The 12,249-nt window shown below is 43.3% G+C and overlaps 1 long non-coding RNA gene across 1 annotated transcript in view; it reads right to left on the reverse strand.

Moving 5' to 3' along the window:
* The window catches only part of LOC143776506 (uncharacterized), a 76,292-nt gene extending 69,629 nt beyond the window's left edge, over positions 1 to 6,663 (reverse strand). Inside the window, exon 1 of the long non-coding RNA XR_013215851.1 lies at positions 6,582 to 6,663. This is a non-coding gene — a long non-coding RNA (uncharacterized LOC143776506). The remainder of the gene's footprint in view (positions 1 to 6,581) is intronic.
* Between the last annotated feature and the right edge of the window lie 5,586 nt (positions 6,664 to 12,249).

Below are 12,249 nucleotides of genomic sequence, written 5' to 3' on the forward strand. Positions count from 1 at the left end.
TCAGGATTCTCTCGTGCTGGTGATTTACATGCATGCGGTCACGTGCTGACTAGACATGTGTGGCCTCACTCAATGAAAATGAACTGAGCGAGGCTGGGCACGTCTAGTCAGAATGTGGTCAGAAGTATACAAATCACATGCTTGTGCTGACATGACTGTCCACAGGCAAGGGACAATCCTAAAAGTGTGCAGTGCATGAGTTGTGAGAATTCAGAAGCTGCGATGTCAGGATTCAGCTCTGCAGGTTCCAGTAGTCGTCACATGGACACTTCACTCATATGTGACTTTCATACTCATGGTCCTGTGACAACGAGCTTCTCTTCCTGCTTCTCTCAGTTTTTCACTGAACATTGAGAGCATTAGGGAGAGGATCTCGTGGGTACATGACTAAAGGTACCTTCACACGAAGCGACGCTGCAGCGATAGCGACAACAATGCCGATCGCTGCAGCGTCGCTGTTTGATCGCTGGGGAGCTGTCACACAGACCGCTCTCCAGCGACCAACGATGCCGAGGTCCCCGGGTAACCAGGGTAAACATCGGGTTGCTAAGCGCAGGGCCGCGCTTAGTAACCCGATGTTTACCCTGGTTACCAGAGTAAAAGTAAAAAAAACAAACAGTACATGCTCACCTGCGCGTCCCCCAGCGTCTGCTTCCTGACACTGACTGAGCTCCGGCCCTAACAGCACAGCGGTGACGTCACCGCTGTGCTTTCACTTTCACTTTAGGGCCGGCGCTCAGTAAGTGTCAGGAAGCAGACGCTGGGGGACGCGCAGGTGAGCATGTACTGTTTGTTTTTTTTACTTTTACGCTGGTAACCAGGGTAAACATCGGGTTACTAAGCGCGGCCCTGCGCTTGGTAACCCGATGTTTACCCTGGTTACCAGTGTAAAATATCGCTGGTATCGTTGCTTTTGCTTTCAAACACAACGATACACGGCGATCGGACGACCAAATAAAGTTCTGGACTTTATTCAGTGACCAGCGACATCACAGCAGGATCCTGATCGCTGCTGCGTGTCAAACTAAACCAGTGTTCCCCAACTCCAGTCCTCAAGGCCCACCAACAGATCATGTTTTCAGGATTTCCTTTGTATTGCACAGGTGATGCAATTATCACCTGGGCAAGACTAAGGAAATCCTGAAAACATGACCTGTTGGTGGGCCTTGAGGACTGGAGTTGGGGACCCCTGAACTAAACGATATCGCTAGCGAGGACGCTGCAACGTCACGGATCGCTAGCGATATCGTTACAAAGTCGTTTCGTGTGAAGGTACCATAAGTGTGCAAATCGCATATGTCCTTGGTGGAGGGTGGGGAGGGGGGCCAAAATGAATTCTTGCCCCTGGTGCCAGAAACCCTAGATACACCTCTGCTGGTATGCTACTGTGAGCGGCGATTACCGGGTTCGGTGGGGGGATGTGTGTGCACAGGCAGTGAGGCAGGGACTGTGTGTGTGTGTGTGTGTGTGTGTGTGTGTGTGTGTGCGTGCGTGTGGTGGGGGGGGGGGGGCATTTTTCCTTTCGCCTCAGGCAGCGGAGAGGCTAGGTTCACCCCTGCCGATACCGATACTTTCAAGTATCGGACGGTATCACTCAACACTACTCACCACACATCTAAATAAGTTCCTTAAGGGGTCTAGTTTCCAAAATGGTGTCACTTGTGGGGGGTTTCCACTGTTTAATCACATCAGGGGCTCTCCAAACGCGACATGGCGTCCGATCTCAATTCCAGCCAATTCTGCATTGAAACAGTCAAACGGTGCTCCTTCACTTCCAAGCTCTGCGGTGCACCCAAACAGTGGTTTACCTCCACATATGGGGTATCGGCGTACTCAGGAGAAATTGCACAACAAAATTTGTGGTTAAATTTCTGTTTTTACACTTGTGAAAATTAAAAAAAATGGTTCTGAAGTAAAACGTTTGCAAAAAAAGTTAAATGTTCATTTTTTTCTTCCACATTGTTTCAGTTCCTGTGAAGTACGTAAAGGTTTAATAAACTTCTTGAATGTGGTTTTGAGCAGCTTGAGGGGTGCAGTTTTTAGAATGGTGTCACACTTGGTTATTTTCTATCATATAGACCCCTCAAAATGACTTCAAAGGTGATGTGGTCCCTAAAAAAAACATGGTGTTGTAAAAATGAGAAATTGCTGGTCAACTTTTAACCCTTATAACTCCCTAACAAAAAAAAAATTTGTTTACAAAATTGTGCTGATATGAACACCTTATTTGACACAAATACATGGTAGCAATATTTTACACTAAATAAATAGTGAGGCCATGTATAACAACTTGGAAGTACGATGACCCATCATCTTGATAATATACACAAACCAAAGAACATGATGATACATTGGTCCAAGAATTTTAGGAAAAGTACAAATTTTATTAGATAAAAACAGCAAAAAACCAAGGCAGATAGAGGATAAGTCACAAGGGAATACAACACATATGGTGCAAAAATAGGCCACGCAGAGACCAAGACCACAAATGCAAATGAATATTTTATGTACTATAATGTAAATATGTTTTGCCAAAAAGTATTTCTTATGGCGCCGAGGGGTTAAATTTAACCACCTTGGCAACAGCCTCAATATTCAAACCCAAGAAAAAGAGTACGTGGGTCAAATCAATTAACAAGCATGAGGTATGTTAGTACAGGTTACCACATCATGATTTTTCTAATAGATAGCCATAGATTGCCCCCACCAGATATAATAGGGCGACCAGGGGGCGTCTGCGCGTCCTTATGAATTTTTGGCAACAAGTAAAAAGTAGGGATAGTAGGCTCTGTCACCATAAGGGCACTGGCTAGCTCGTTGGTAATAATTCCCACTTCCTTGGCATTGTTAACTATAGACTGGAGTTGGGTCAGGTAGGCAGATAGGGGGTTAAAGGTAAGTTTTTTGTAACAAGTTGAATTATTTAATTGGCGAAAGGCTTCCCTTTCATAGAGGGCCTTTGGCCACACAACAATATTACCCCCCTTATCCGCCGGCTTAAACACAACCCCAGGTAGTTTCTGAAGGACGCGCAGACGCTCCCTCTCCTGCTTAGAGAGATTATCACCATGAATATAATGAGGTATTTCCAAGAATTCTTTTGTGACCAGCTGTACAAATAATTTGACATTAGGGCAGGAAGACAGAGGGGGAAATTTTTTAGACTTGGGGCGAATTGTTGATGGCACCTTACCTCCCTCAGGGGTATCGTGCTTGATGGCAAGCTCCTCCAATGTGCGTAACGCTATTTGTTCTTCTTCTGTGGGGAATAATTCAAGAAGTTTGCCATCAAAAAAATACTTCTTAAATATCAATGCCCTAGCGAACAGATGTAAATCCTTTACAGCCGTAAAGGCATCAAAGGGTGCAGATGGTGAAAAGGTTAAACCTCTACTAAGTAGAGCTAAATCAGAGTTAGTAAAGGTATGGGTACTCAGATTAATTACCTTATTGTCGTTTTTATAGCGTTCAGAAGAACGATAGTCATGGCGTTTATAGAGGTGATAATTATATTCCCTCTGCCTCTTAGAGGACCTCGTAGTCATAGATGTCCCAGATGCTTCTGATTGATCACTCACAGATGAAATTGAAGTTTGTGAGGGGGTACGTCTAAACTGTTGACCCTGTGATGGTGGTTTTCTCCACATATACACTCGATTGTTCTCATAATCACGTAAATCACGGTTTAATTTACTTGCTTGAGTTTCGTGAATTTTCTTAACCACACCCTCCAACATATTTTCAATATGGCTATTAAAGTTGGAGAGTCTTTCAGGGGTACAACCAGTTTTTAGTTCTTCCTCCGCTGTTTTTATCAATGCATCAAGCTGGGTTATTTTACTGCCATTAAAGTCATTTAACAGACGCATCAATGTATTAGAGCAACTACTGCACGCTTCCTCCCACCTGGACACAAAACCATCATCCTCTACCGGAAAGGTGGGGACCACTCGAACTCGTTATATATTGTAAGCTATTGTGGTCAGAATGCAGGCCCCCCGAAGAAGGAAGGTCCGAAACGCACGTCGGGGCGGACGCGCAGCGACCTGACCACATTCTACTACTCTGCACTTCTGGTAATGCCGCAATTGTTGTATTGTCTGTGGGCTATTATACATGTGCCCAGCACATCGTTCTCTAGCTACTAATAGTCTATCCTATGGCTATCTATTAGAAAAATCATGATGTGGTAACCTGTACTAACATACCTCATGCTTGTTAATTGATTTGACCCACGTACTCTTTTTCTTGGGTTTGAATATTGAGGCTGTTGCCACGGTGGTTAAATTTAACCCCTCGGCGCCATAAGTAATACTTTTTGGCAAAACATATTTACATTATAGTACATAAAATATTCATTTGCATTTGTGGTCTTGGTCTCTGCGTGGCCTATTTTTGCACCATATGTGTTGTATTCCCTTGTGACTTATCCTCTATCTGCCTTGGTTTTTTGCTGTTTTTATCTAATAAAATTTGTACTTTTCCTAAAATTCTTGGACCAATGTATCATCATGTACATCAGCACGATTTTCACAAACCAAAGAAAAGTAGACATGTGGGAAATGTTATTTATTAACTATTTTTAGTGACATACCTCTCTGATTTAAGTGCATAAAAATACAAAGTTTGAAAATTGCAAAATTTTAAAAATTTTCGCCATATTTCCGTTTTTTTCATAAATAACCGCAAGTAATATCAAAGAAATGTTACCACTATCTTGAAGTACAATATGTCACAAAAAACAATCTCAGAATCAGCGGGATCCGATAAAGCGTTCCAGAGTTATAATCTCTTAAAGTGACAGTGGTCAGAATTGTAAAAATTGGCTCGGTCATTAAGTACCAAATTGGCTCTGTCACTAAGGGGTTAAAATACTTTGTAATAATGTATGTGTGTTTTCTTAACCATTTCATACTATTGGATTAATAATGGATAGGTGTCATAATTGACGCCTCTCCATTATTAATCTGGCTTAATGTCACCTTACAATAGCAAGGTGACATTAACCCTTCATTACACCATATCCCACCGCTACACGGGAGTGGGAAGAGAGTGGCCAAGTGCCAGATTAGGCGCATCTTCCAGATGTGCCTTTTCTGGGGTGGCTGGGGGCAGATGTTTTTAGCCAGGTGGGGCCAATAACCATGGAACCTCTCTAGGCTATTAATATCTGCCCTCAGTCACTGGCTTTACCACTGTGGTGGAGAAAATTGTGCGGGAGCCCACGCCATTTTTTTCCGCGATTTAACCCTTTAATTTAATAGCTAGAGGGCCCAAATTTTGCACATACACACTACTAACATTAGTAGTGTGGAATATGCAAAAAAAAAAAAAAAGGGACATGAGATGGTTTACTGTATGTAAACCATGTCTCATATCCTGTCGGGTTTGGGAAGGAGATAGCAAAAGCCTGCAATTGAATTGCCGGCTTTTCTCTATAACACCGCTGCGTATTTCTTGCAAGTCACACTGCTGGTTCGTGAGTAATCCGTATTTTTCTCGCCCCCATAGACTTTCATTGGCGATTTTTTTTTTGCGCAATACGGTGACAAACGCAGCATGCTGCGATTTTCTACAGCCGTAGAAGACCGACAGGCAATAAATATATCACAAAGTGACACAGATCAGCAGTTACAGGGGGAGTGAGGGTCCTGCTCGCAAGCTACAATCTATAAGGAAATAGGGTGGGATGTGCTATCCGTGCTTTTCACAGATAACACTTGTGCCTCAAATAGTGAATGGGGCAGTTCACATGTCCGGGATTGTTTGTAGTCCATACAAAATCATGGAGATATGTTCCATACTGATCCAAACGTCAGAACAAAATTGTCAATGCAAGTCTATGGGTCTGTGTAAAAATCGAACAGAACTCGGATGTCATCTTAGTGATGTCCGAGTCCGATCTAAACATCAGATCAAAATACACATATAGCTCAGCAGTGAGACCACCATCGATCCTGGTCAAGTATCCAACATCTTTGGCTGTGAGGCTATGTGCACACGTCAGGATTTCTTGCAGAAATTTCCTGACCAAAACCGGACATTTTCTGCAAGAAATCCTGTGCGTTTTTTCATGTTTTTCTCGCGTTTTTTGTGCGTTTTTTTTTGTGGATTTTTTTGCAGATTTATTTGCAATAATATGGTGGGAAATCCGCCAAAAATCTGCAAAATTAATGAACATGCTGCGTTTTTTACCACGATGCATTTTTTTTTGCGGGAAAAAAAAAGCGACATATGCACAAAAATTGCGGAATGCATTCTAAATGATGGGATGCATATGTATGCGTTTTAATAGCGAAAAAACGCAAAAAATCCGGAAAGTGTGTACATACCCTGAAACAACCCCATATGATCAGGTTTCCTCTACCAAAACTTGACAGTTCCTTCAATGATTCCAGCCATTGGCCCCGTTTTCCCTTGTTTCTTCCAGACCCATTTGCACCCATCAGAGACTAGTCTGTTGCCTTTCATCTCATCGCTCCAAATCACCCATCTTCAATCTGATACTGTCCACTTTTCATACGTTTTTGCAAACTCAAGCCAACGCTTCTCATCACAATATTGAAGTTGAAGTCTCTCACCTTATTTGAAGCTTCCAGACTTGTGTAACGTCTGCAGGACGATTGATGGATTTTTGTCTGGGGGTCCTGAGGAAGGAGTCGGTGGAATCTGAAACGCATCAACAATAAACAATACATTTGTGTATAAGACAGCCAAGATGATTGTCTATAAAATGATGGGAGTCTCACGTTGGAAGCAGTAGTGGATGGTGAGATATGGAGTCTGAAAGTCAAAAGGTCAAAACATTGTTACTGTATTGCTCGTCAGTGTGTTTGTCTTAGGCCGGTTTCACACGTCAGTGATTCCGGTACGTGAGGTGTCAGTTTTCTCATGTACCGGAGCCACTGACACACGTAGACCCATTAAAATCAATGCATCTGTGCAGATGTCATTGATTTTTTGCGGACCGTGTCTCCGTGTGCCAAACACGGAGACATGTCAGTGTTTGTGGGAGCGCACGGATTACACGGACCCAATAAAGTCAATGGGTCCGTGTAAAACAGGGACCGCACACGGACGTTATCCGTCTGCAGTCCGTGGGCCGTGCAGGAGACAGCGCTCCAGTAAGCGCTGTCCCCCCCACATGGTGCTGAAGCCACGATTCATATCTTCTCTGCAGCAGCGTTTGCTGTATAGAAGATATGAATAATAGTGTTATCTACCTGTCCGCAGCCCCCCCCACCCCCTGTGCGCCCCCCCGCTGTTCTGAAAATACTCACCCGCTTCCCTCGTTGGCTGTCGCTGCTTCCTGTCCTGGCCGCACCTTACTGTATGCGGTCACGTGGGGCCGCCGATTACAGTCATGAATAGGCGGCTCCACCTCCCATAGGGGTGGAGCCGCCTATTCATGACTGTAAATGAGCGGTCCCACGTGACCGCATACAGTAGAAGGCGCGGCCAGGACAGGAAGCAGCGACAGCCAACGTGGGAGCGGGTGACTATTTTCAGAACAGCGTGGGGGTGCACAGGGGGTGGGGGGGTGGCGGACAGGTAGATAACACTATTATTCATATCTTCTATACAGCAAACGCTGCTGCAGAGAAGATATGAATCGTGGCTTCAGCACCAGATGCTGGTACGTGTGGTACCCAGCACGGTGCGTGTGGTACACAGTGGGTACACGGGCGGCACACGTGTGCCGCAAGTGTGCCACACTGATGTACACCAGAAACGTAGGGGCACACGGACACGGATAATTCCGGTACCGATTGTTTCCGGCCTCTGCTGGTAACACCTAGTACTGCACAACAGATGGAAGCACGTTATTGGTTTCACCAGTAGGTGTCAGTAGCGCTCAGTGTAACGGCATCACAGAGAGATAAGGAGACGTAATATCAGAATCTGGGGAGATAGTGAGAAAGTACAAATACAGGAGGAATATATATACCGTATATATATATTTACATTTTCATATTTTACATAGTTCATTATTTTTACCTTCAAAGCAGCAACCGAATAATAATTATTGCAGATGTGACTGAGGGTTAATAATGATCTGGTTACAAAAGAAAAAACAGCTCCGACTCTAGGTGCATTGTAGCACGGAAGCCAAGGGATCAAATGTAGAAAAAATGCAGCGTCTTAAAATGTCGATGTTTATTAGAAAACGAAGTACAAAGTTCAAAGTCTTGAATGTTTGCATTGAATTTTCTAATAAACATCACAATTTTAAGAAATTGGATCTTTTTCTACATTAATAATGATTTCCCGATGTAAAATGACTATTTTCTGTGTGTATAAAAAGTGGATGTCACGCTGTGTCGTCCAGTACTGCCCTGCATTGTAGACTAGTCTACAACGTGGTGCTATCACAGGCGCAGCTACACACGTCGGTCGGCATGGGGTCTCTTGGGCCGTCCCGGGCCGGCCTCCTCCCACTTTAGGACACTGGTTCGTTCTAGTTCCCCCAGTGTCACAAATACCGGAACCTAGTGCAGCGCCCCGAACGGATGTGGCACAGAGCAGTCTAGAACCCCTAGACTCAAAGCGATCCAACACTCAGCCTCCCTTGGTGGCCGGGATTACAGGCGCACGCCACTGCGCTCGGCGACGTCACCTGCTGCTATTACTGCCTAGAGGCTACAAGGAGCCGTGACGTCATCGGGAGCCACAGCGCCATCTAGTGTCTGCAGGATGAAACTGCTATAAAGTCAGTAACAGAAGTCAGTGGCCCACCGGGAGATCGGAGAATCCTCCGGTGGGCCCTCCCCCTCACCAGCAACAGACTCCTGCCTCACTCATTAGCGCCTGCTCTGCCCTGTATTAGGATTGCGGCGCCTGCACCCAGCGGTGAGATCGTTATTCCACACCCGGTGCCAGCCGTCTGCACTGCTCAGCAACAAGTGATGTGAGGTGAGCGCTTTCTCATCACCTGCTGCGGCTTTTACTGATCTTGTGGCACTCACCGCTCTATCAGCTGTGGCGTGCTGGATGAGATCAATAGAACGAAGCCCCAGCAGCAGCAGGTGATGAGAAAGCGCTCACCTCACATCACTCCTTGCTGAGCAGTGCAGACGGCCGGCACCGGGTGTGGAATAACACACCACGCACTGCACACAGCCTCTAGAGCGGAGTTGATTTTTTGAGGGCCATGGCATGTCGTCACCGGAAGGGGCGGGGCCTCCATCAGACCAGTGATCTGAAAGCAGGAAGCAGCGACCGGATTCAAGTTAGTCTGCAGTTAGCTATTAGATATTAGTTAGTTATTCGATTTTCATGTATGGCAGTTAGCTATTAGTTATTAGTTAGCTATTCGATTTTCCATGCATGGGGAATTATACATAGAGTGGATATTGTTTGGGTAAAATTTTGATCAGGACTTTGAGATGTTTATTTTGCCTACTTGTGGTCCTGGGTTATTCACATAAATCTCTTTCGTCGCACATAATCAAACGCACTCAATCGTCCGTAAGTTCAATTTGAAAAGAGGTACCCTGGACCACTAGCACTCAAAATGACCAGCTCAATGTCCCGAACAATATTTGCCAAAAAAATATCAAGTCTATGTGTAGTTCAGAAGTTATTCACGTAAATCGCTTATGTCGCGAATAAACAAACGCACTCAATCGTCCGTAAGTTCAATTTGAAAAGAGGTACCCTGGACCACTAGCACTCAAAATGACCAGCTCAATGTCCTGAACAATATTTGCCAAAAAAAATCTCAAGTCTATGTGTAGTTCAGAAGTTATTCACGTAAATCACTTATGTCGCGAATAAACAAACGCACTCAATCGTCCGTAAGTTCAATTTGAAAATAGGTACCCTGGACCACTAGCACTCAAAATGACCGGCTCAATGTCCTGAACAATATTTGCCAAAAAAAATATCAAGTCTATGTGTAGTTCAGAAGTTATTCACGTAAATCGCTTATGTCGCGAATAAACAAACGCACTCAATCGTCCGTAAGTTCAATTTGAAAAGAGGTACCCTGGACCACTAGCACTCAAAATGACCAGCTCAATGTCCTGAACAATATTTGCCAAAAAAATATCAAGTCTATGTGTAGTTCAGAAGTTATTCACGTAAATCGCTTATGTCGCGAATAAACAAACGCACTCAATCGTCCGTAAGTTCAATTTGAAAATAGGTACCCTGGACCACTAGCACTCAAAATGACCAGCTCAATGTCCCGAACAATATTTGCCAAAAAAATATCAAGTCTATGTGTAGTTCAGAAGTTATTCACGTAAATCGCTTATGTCGCGAATAAACAAACGCACTCAATCGTCCGTAAGTTCAATTTGAAAAGAGGTACCCTGGACCACTAGCACTCAAAATGACCAGCTCAATGTCCTGAACAATATTTGCCAAAAAAAATCTCAAGTCTATGTGTAGTTCAGAAGTTATTCACGTAAATCACTTATGTCGCGAATAAACAAACGCACTCAATCGTCCGTAAGTTCAATTTGAAAATAGGTACCCTGGACCACTAGCACTCAAAATGACCGGCTCAATGTCCTGAACAATATTTGCCAAAAAAAATATCAAGTCTATGTGTAGTTCAGAAGTTATTCACGTAAATCGCTTATGTCGCGAATAAACAAACGCACTCAATCGTCCGTAAGTTCAATTTGAAAAGAGGTACCCTGGACCACTAGCACTCAAAATGACCAGCTCAATGTCCTGAACAATATTTGCCAAAAAAATATCAAGTCTATGTGTAGTTCAGAAGTTATTCACGTAAATCGCTTATGTCGCGAATAAACAAACGCACTCAATCGTCCGTAAGTTCAATTTGAAAAGAGGTACCCTGGACCACTAGCACTCAAAATGACCAGCTCAATGTCCTGAACAATATTTGCCAAAAAAAATATCAAGTCTATGTGTAGTTCAGAAGTTATTCACGTAAATCGCTTATGTCGCGAATAAACAAACGCACTCAATCGTCCGTAAGTTCAATTTGAAAAGAGGTACCCTGGACCACTAGCACTCAAAATGACCAGCTCAATGTCCTGAACAATATTTGCCAAAAAAAATCTCAAGTCTATGTGTAGTTCAGAAGTTATTCACGTAAATCACTTATGTCGCGAATAAACAAACGCACTCAATCGTCCGTAAGTTCAATTTGAAAATAGGTACCCTGGACCACTAGCACTCAAAATGACCAGCTCAATGTCCTGAACAATATTTGCCAAAAGAAATATCAAGTCTATGTGTAGTTCAGAAGTTATTCACGTAAATCGCTTATGTCGCGAATAAACAAACGCACTCAATCGTCCGTAAGTTCAATTTGAAAAGAGGTACCCTGGACCACTAGCACTCAAAATGACCAGCTCAATGTCCTGAACAATATTTGCCAAAAAAAATATCAAGTCTATGTGTAGTTCAGAAGTTATTCACGTAAATCGCTTATGTCGCGAATAAACAAACGCACTCAATCGTCCGTAAGTTCAATTTGAAAAGAGGTACCCTGGACCACTAGCACTCAAAATGACCAGCTCAATGTCCTGAACAATATTTGCCAAAAAAAATATCAAGTCTATGTGTAGTTCAGAAGTTATTCACGTAAATCGCTTATGTCGCGAATAAACAAACGCACTCAATCGTCCGTAAGTTCAATTTGAAAAGAGGTACCCTGGACCACTAGCACTCAAAATGACCAGCTCAATGTCCCGAACAATATTTGCCAAAAAAATATCAAGTCTATGTGTAGTTCAGAAGTTATTCACATAAATCTCTTTTGTCGCACATAATCAAACGCACTCAATCGTACGTAAGTTCAATTTGAAAAGAGGTACCCTGGACCACTAGCACTCAAAATGACCAGCTCAATGTCCTGAACAATATTTGCCAAAAAAAATATCAAGTCTATGTGTAGTTCAGAAGTTATTCACGTAAATCGCTTATGTCGCGAATAAACAAACGCACTCAATCGTCCGTAAGTTCAATTTGAAAAGAGGTACCCTGGACCACTAGCACTCAAAATGACCAGCTCAATGTCCTGAACAATATTTGCCAAAAAAAATCTCAAGTCTATGTGTAGTTCAGAAGTTATTCACGTAAATCACTTATGTCGCGAATAAACAAACGCACTCAATCGTCCGTAAGTTCAATTTGAAAATAGGTACCCTGGACTACTAGCACTCAAAATGACCAGCTCAATGTCCTGAACAATATTTGCCCAAAAAAATATCAAGTCTATGTGTAGTTCAGAAGTTATTCACGTAAATCGCTTATGTCGCGAATAAA

The sequence above is a fragment of the Ranitomeya variabilis genome, chromosome 1, assembly GCF_051348905.1.
Source record: "Ranitomeya variabilis isolate aRanVar5 chromosome 1, aRanVar5.hap1, whole genome shotgun sequence".
NCBI lineage: Eukaryota > Metazoa > Chordata > Amphibia > Anura > Dendrobatidae > Ranitomeya > Ranitomeya variabilis.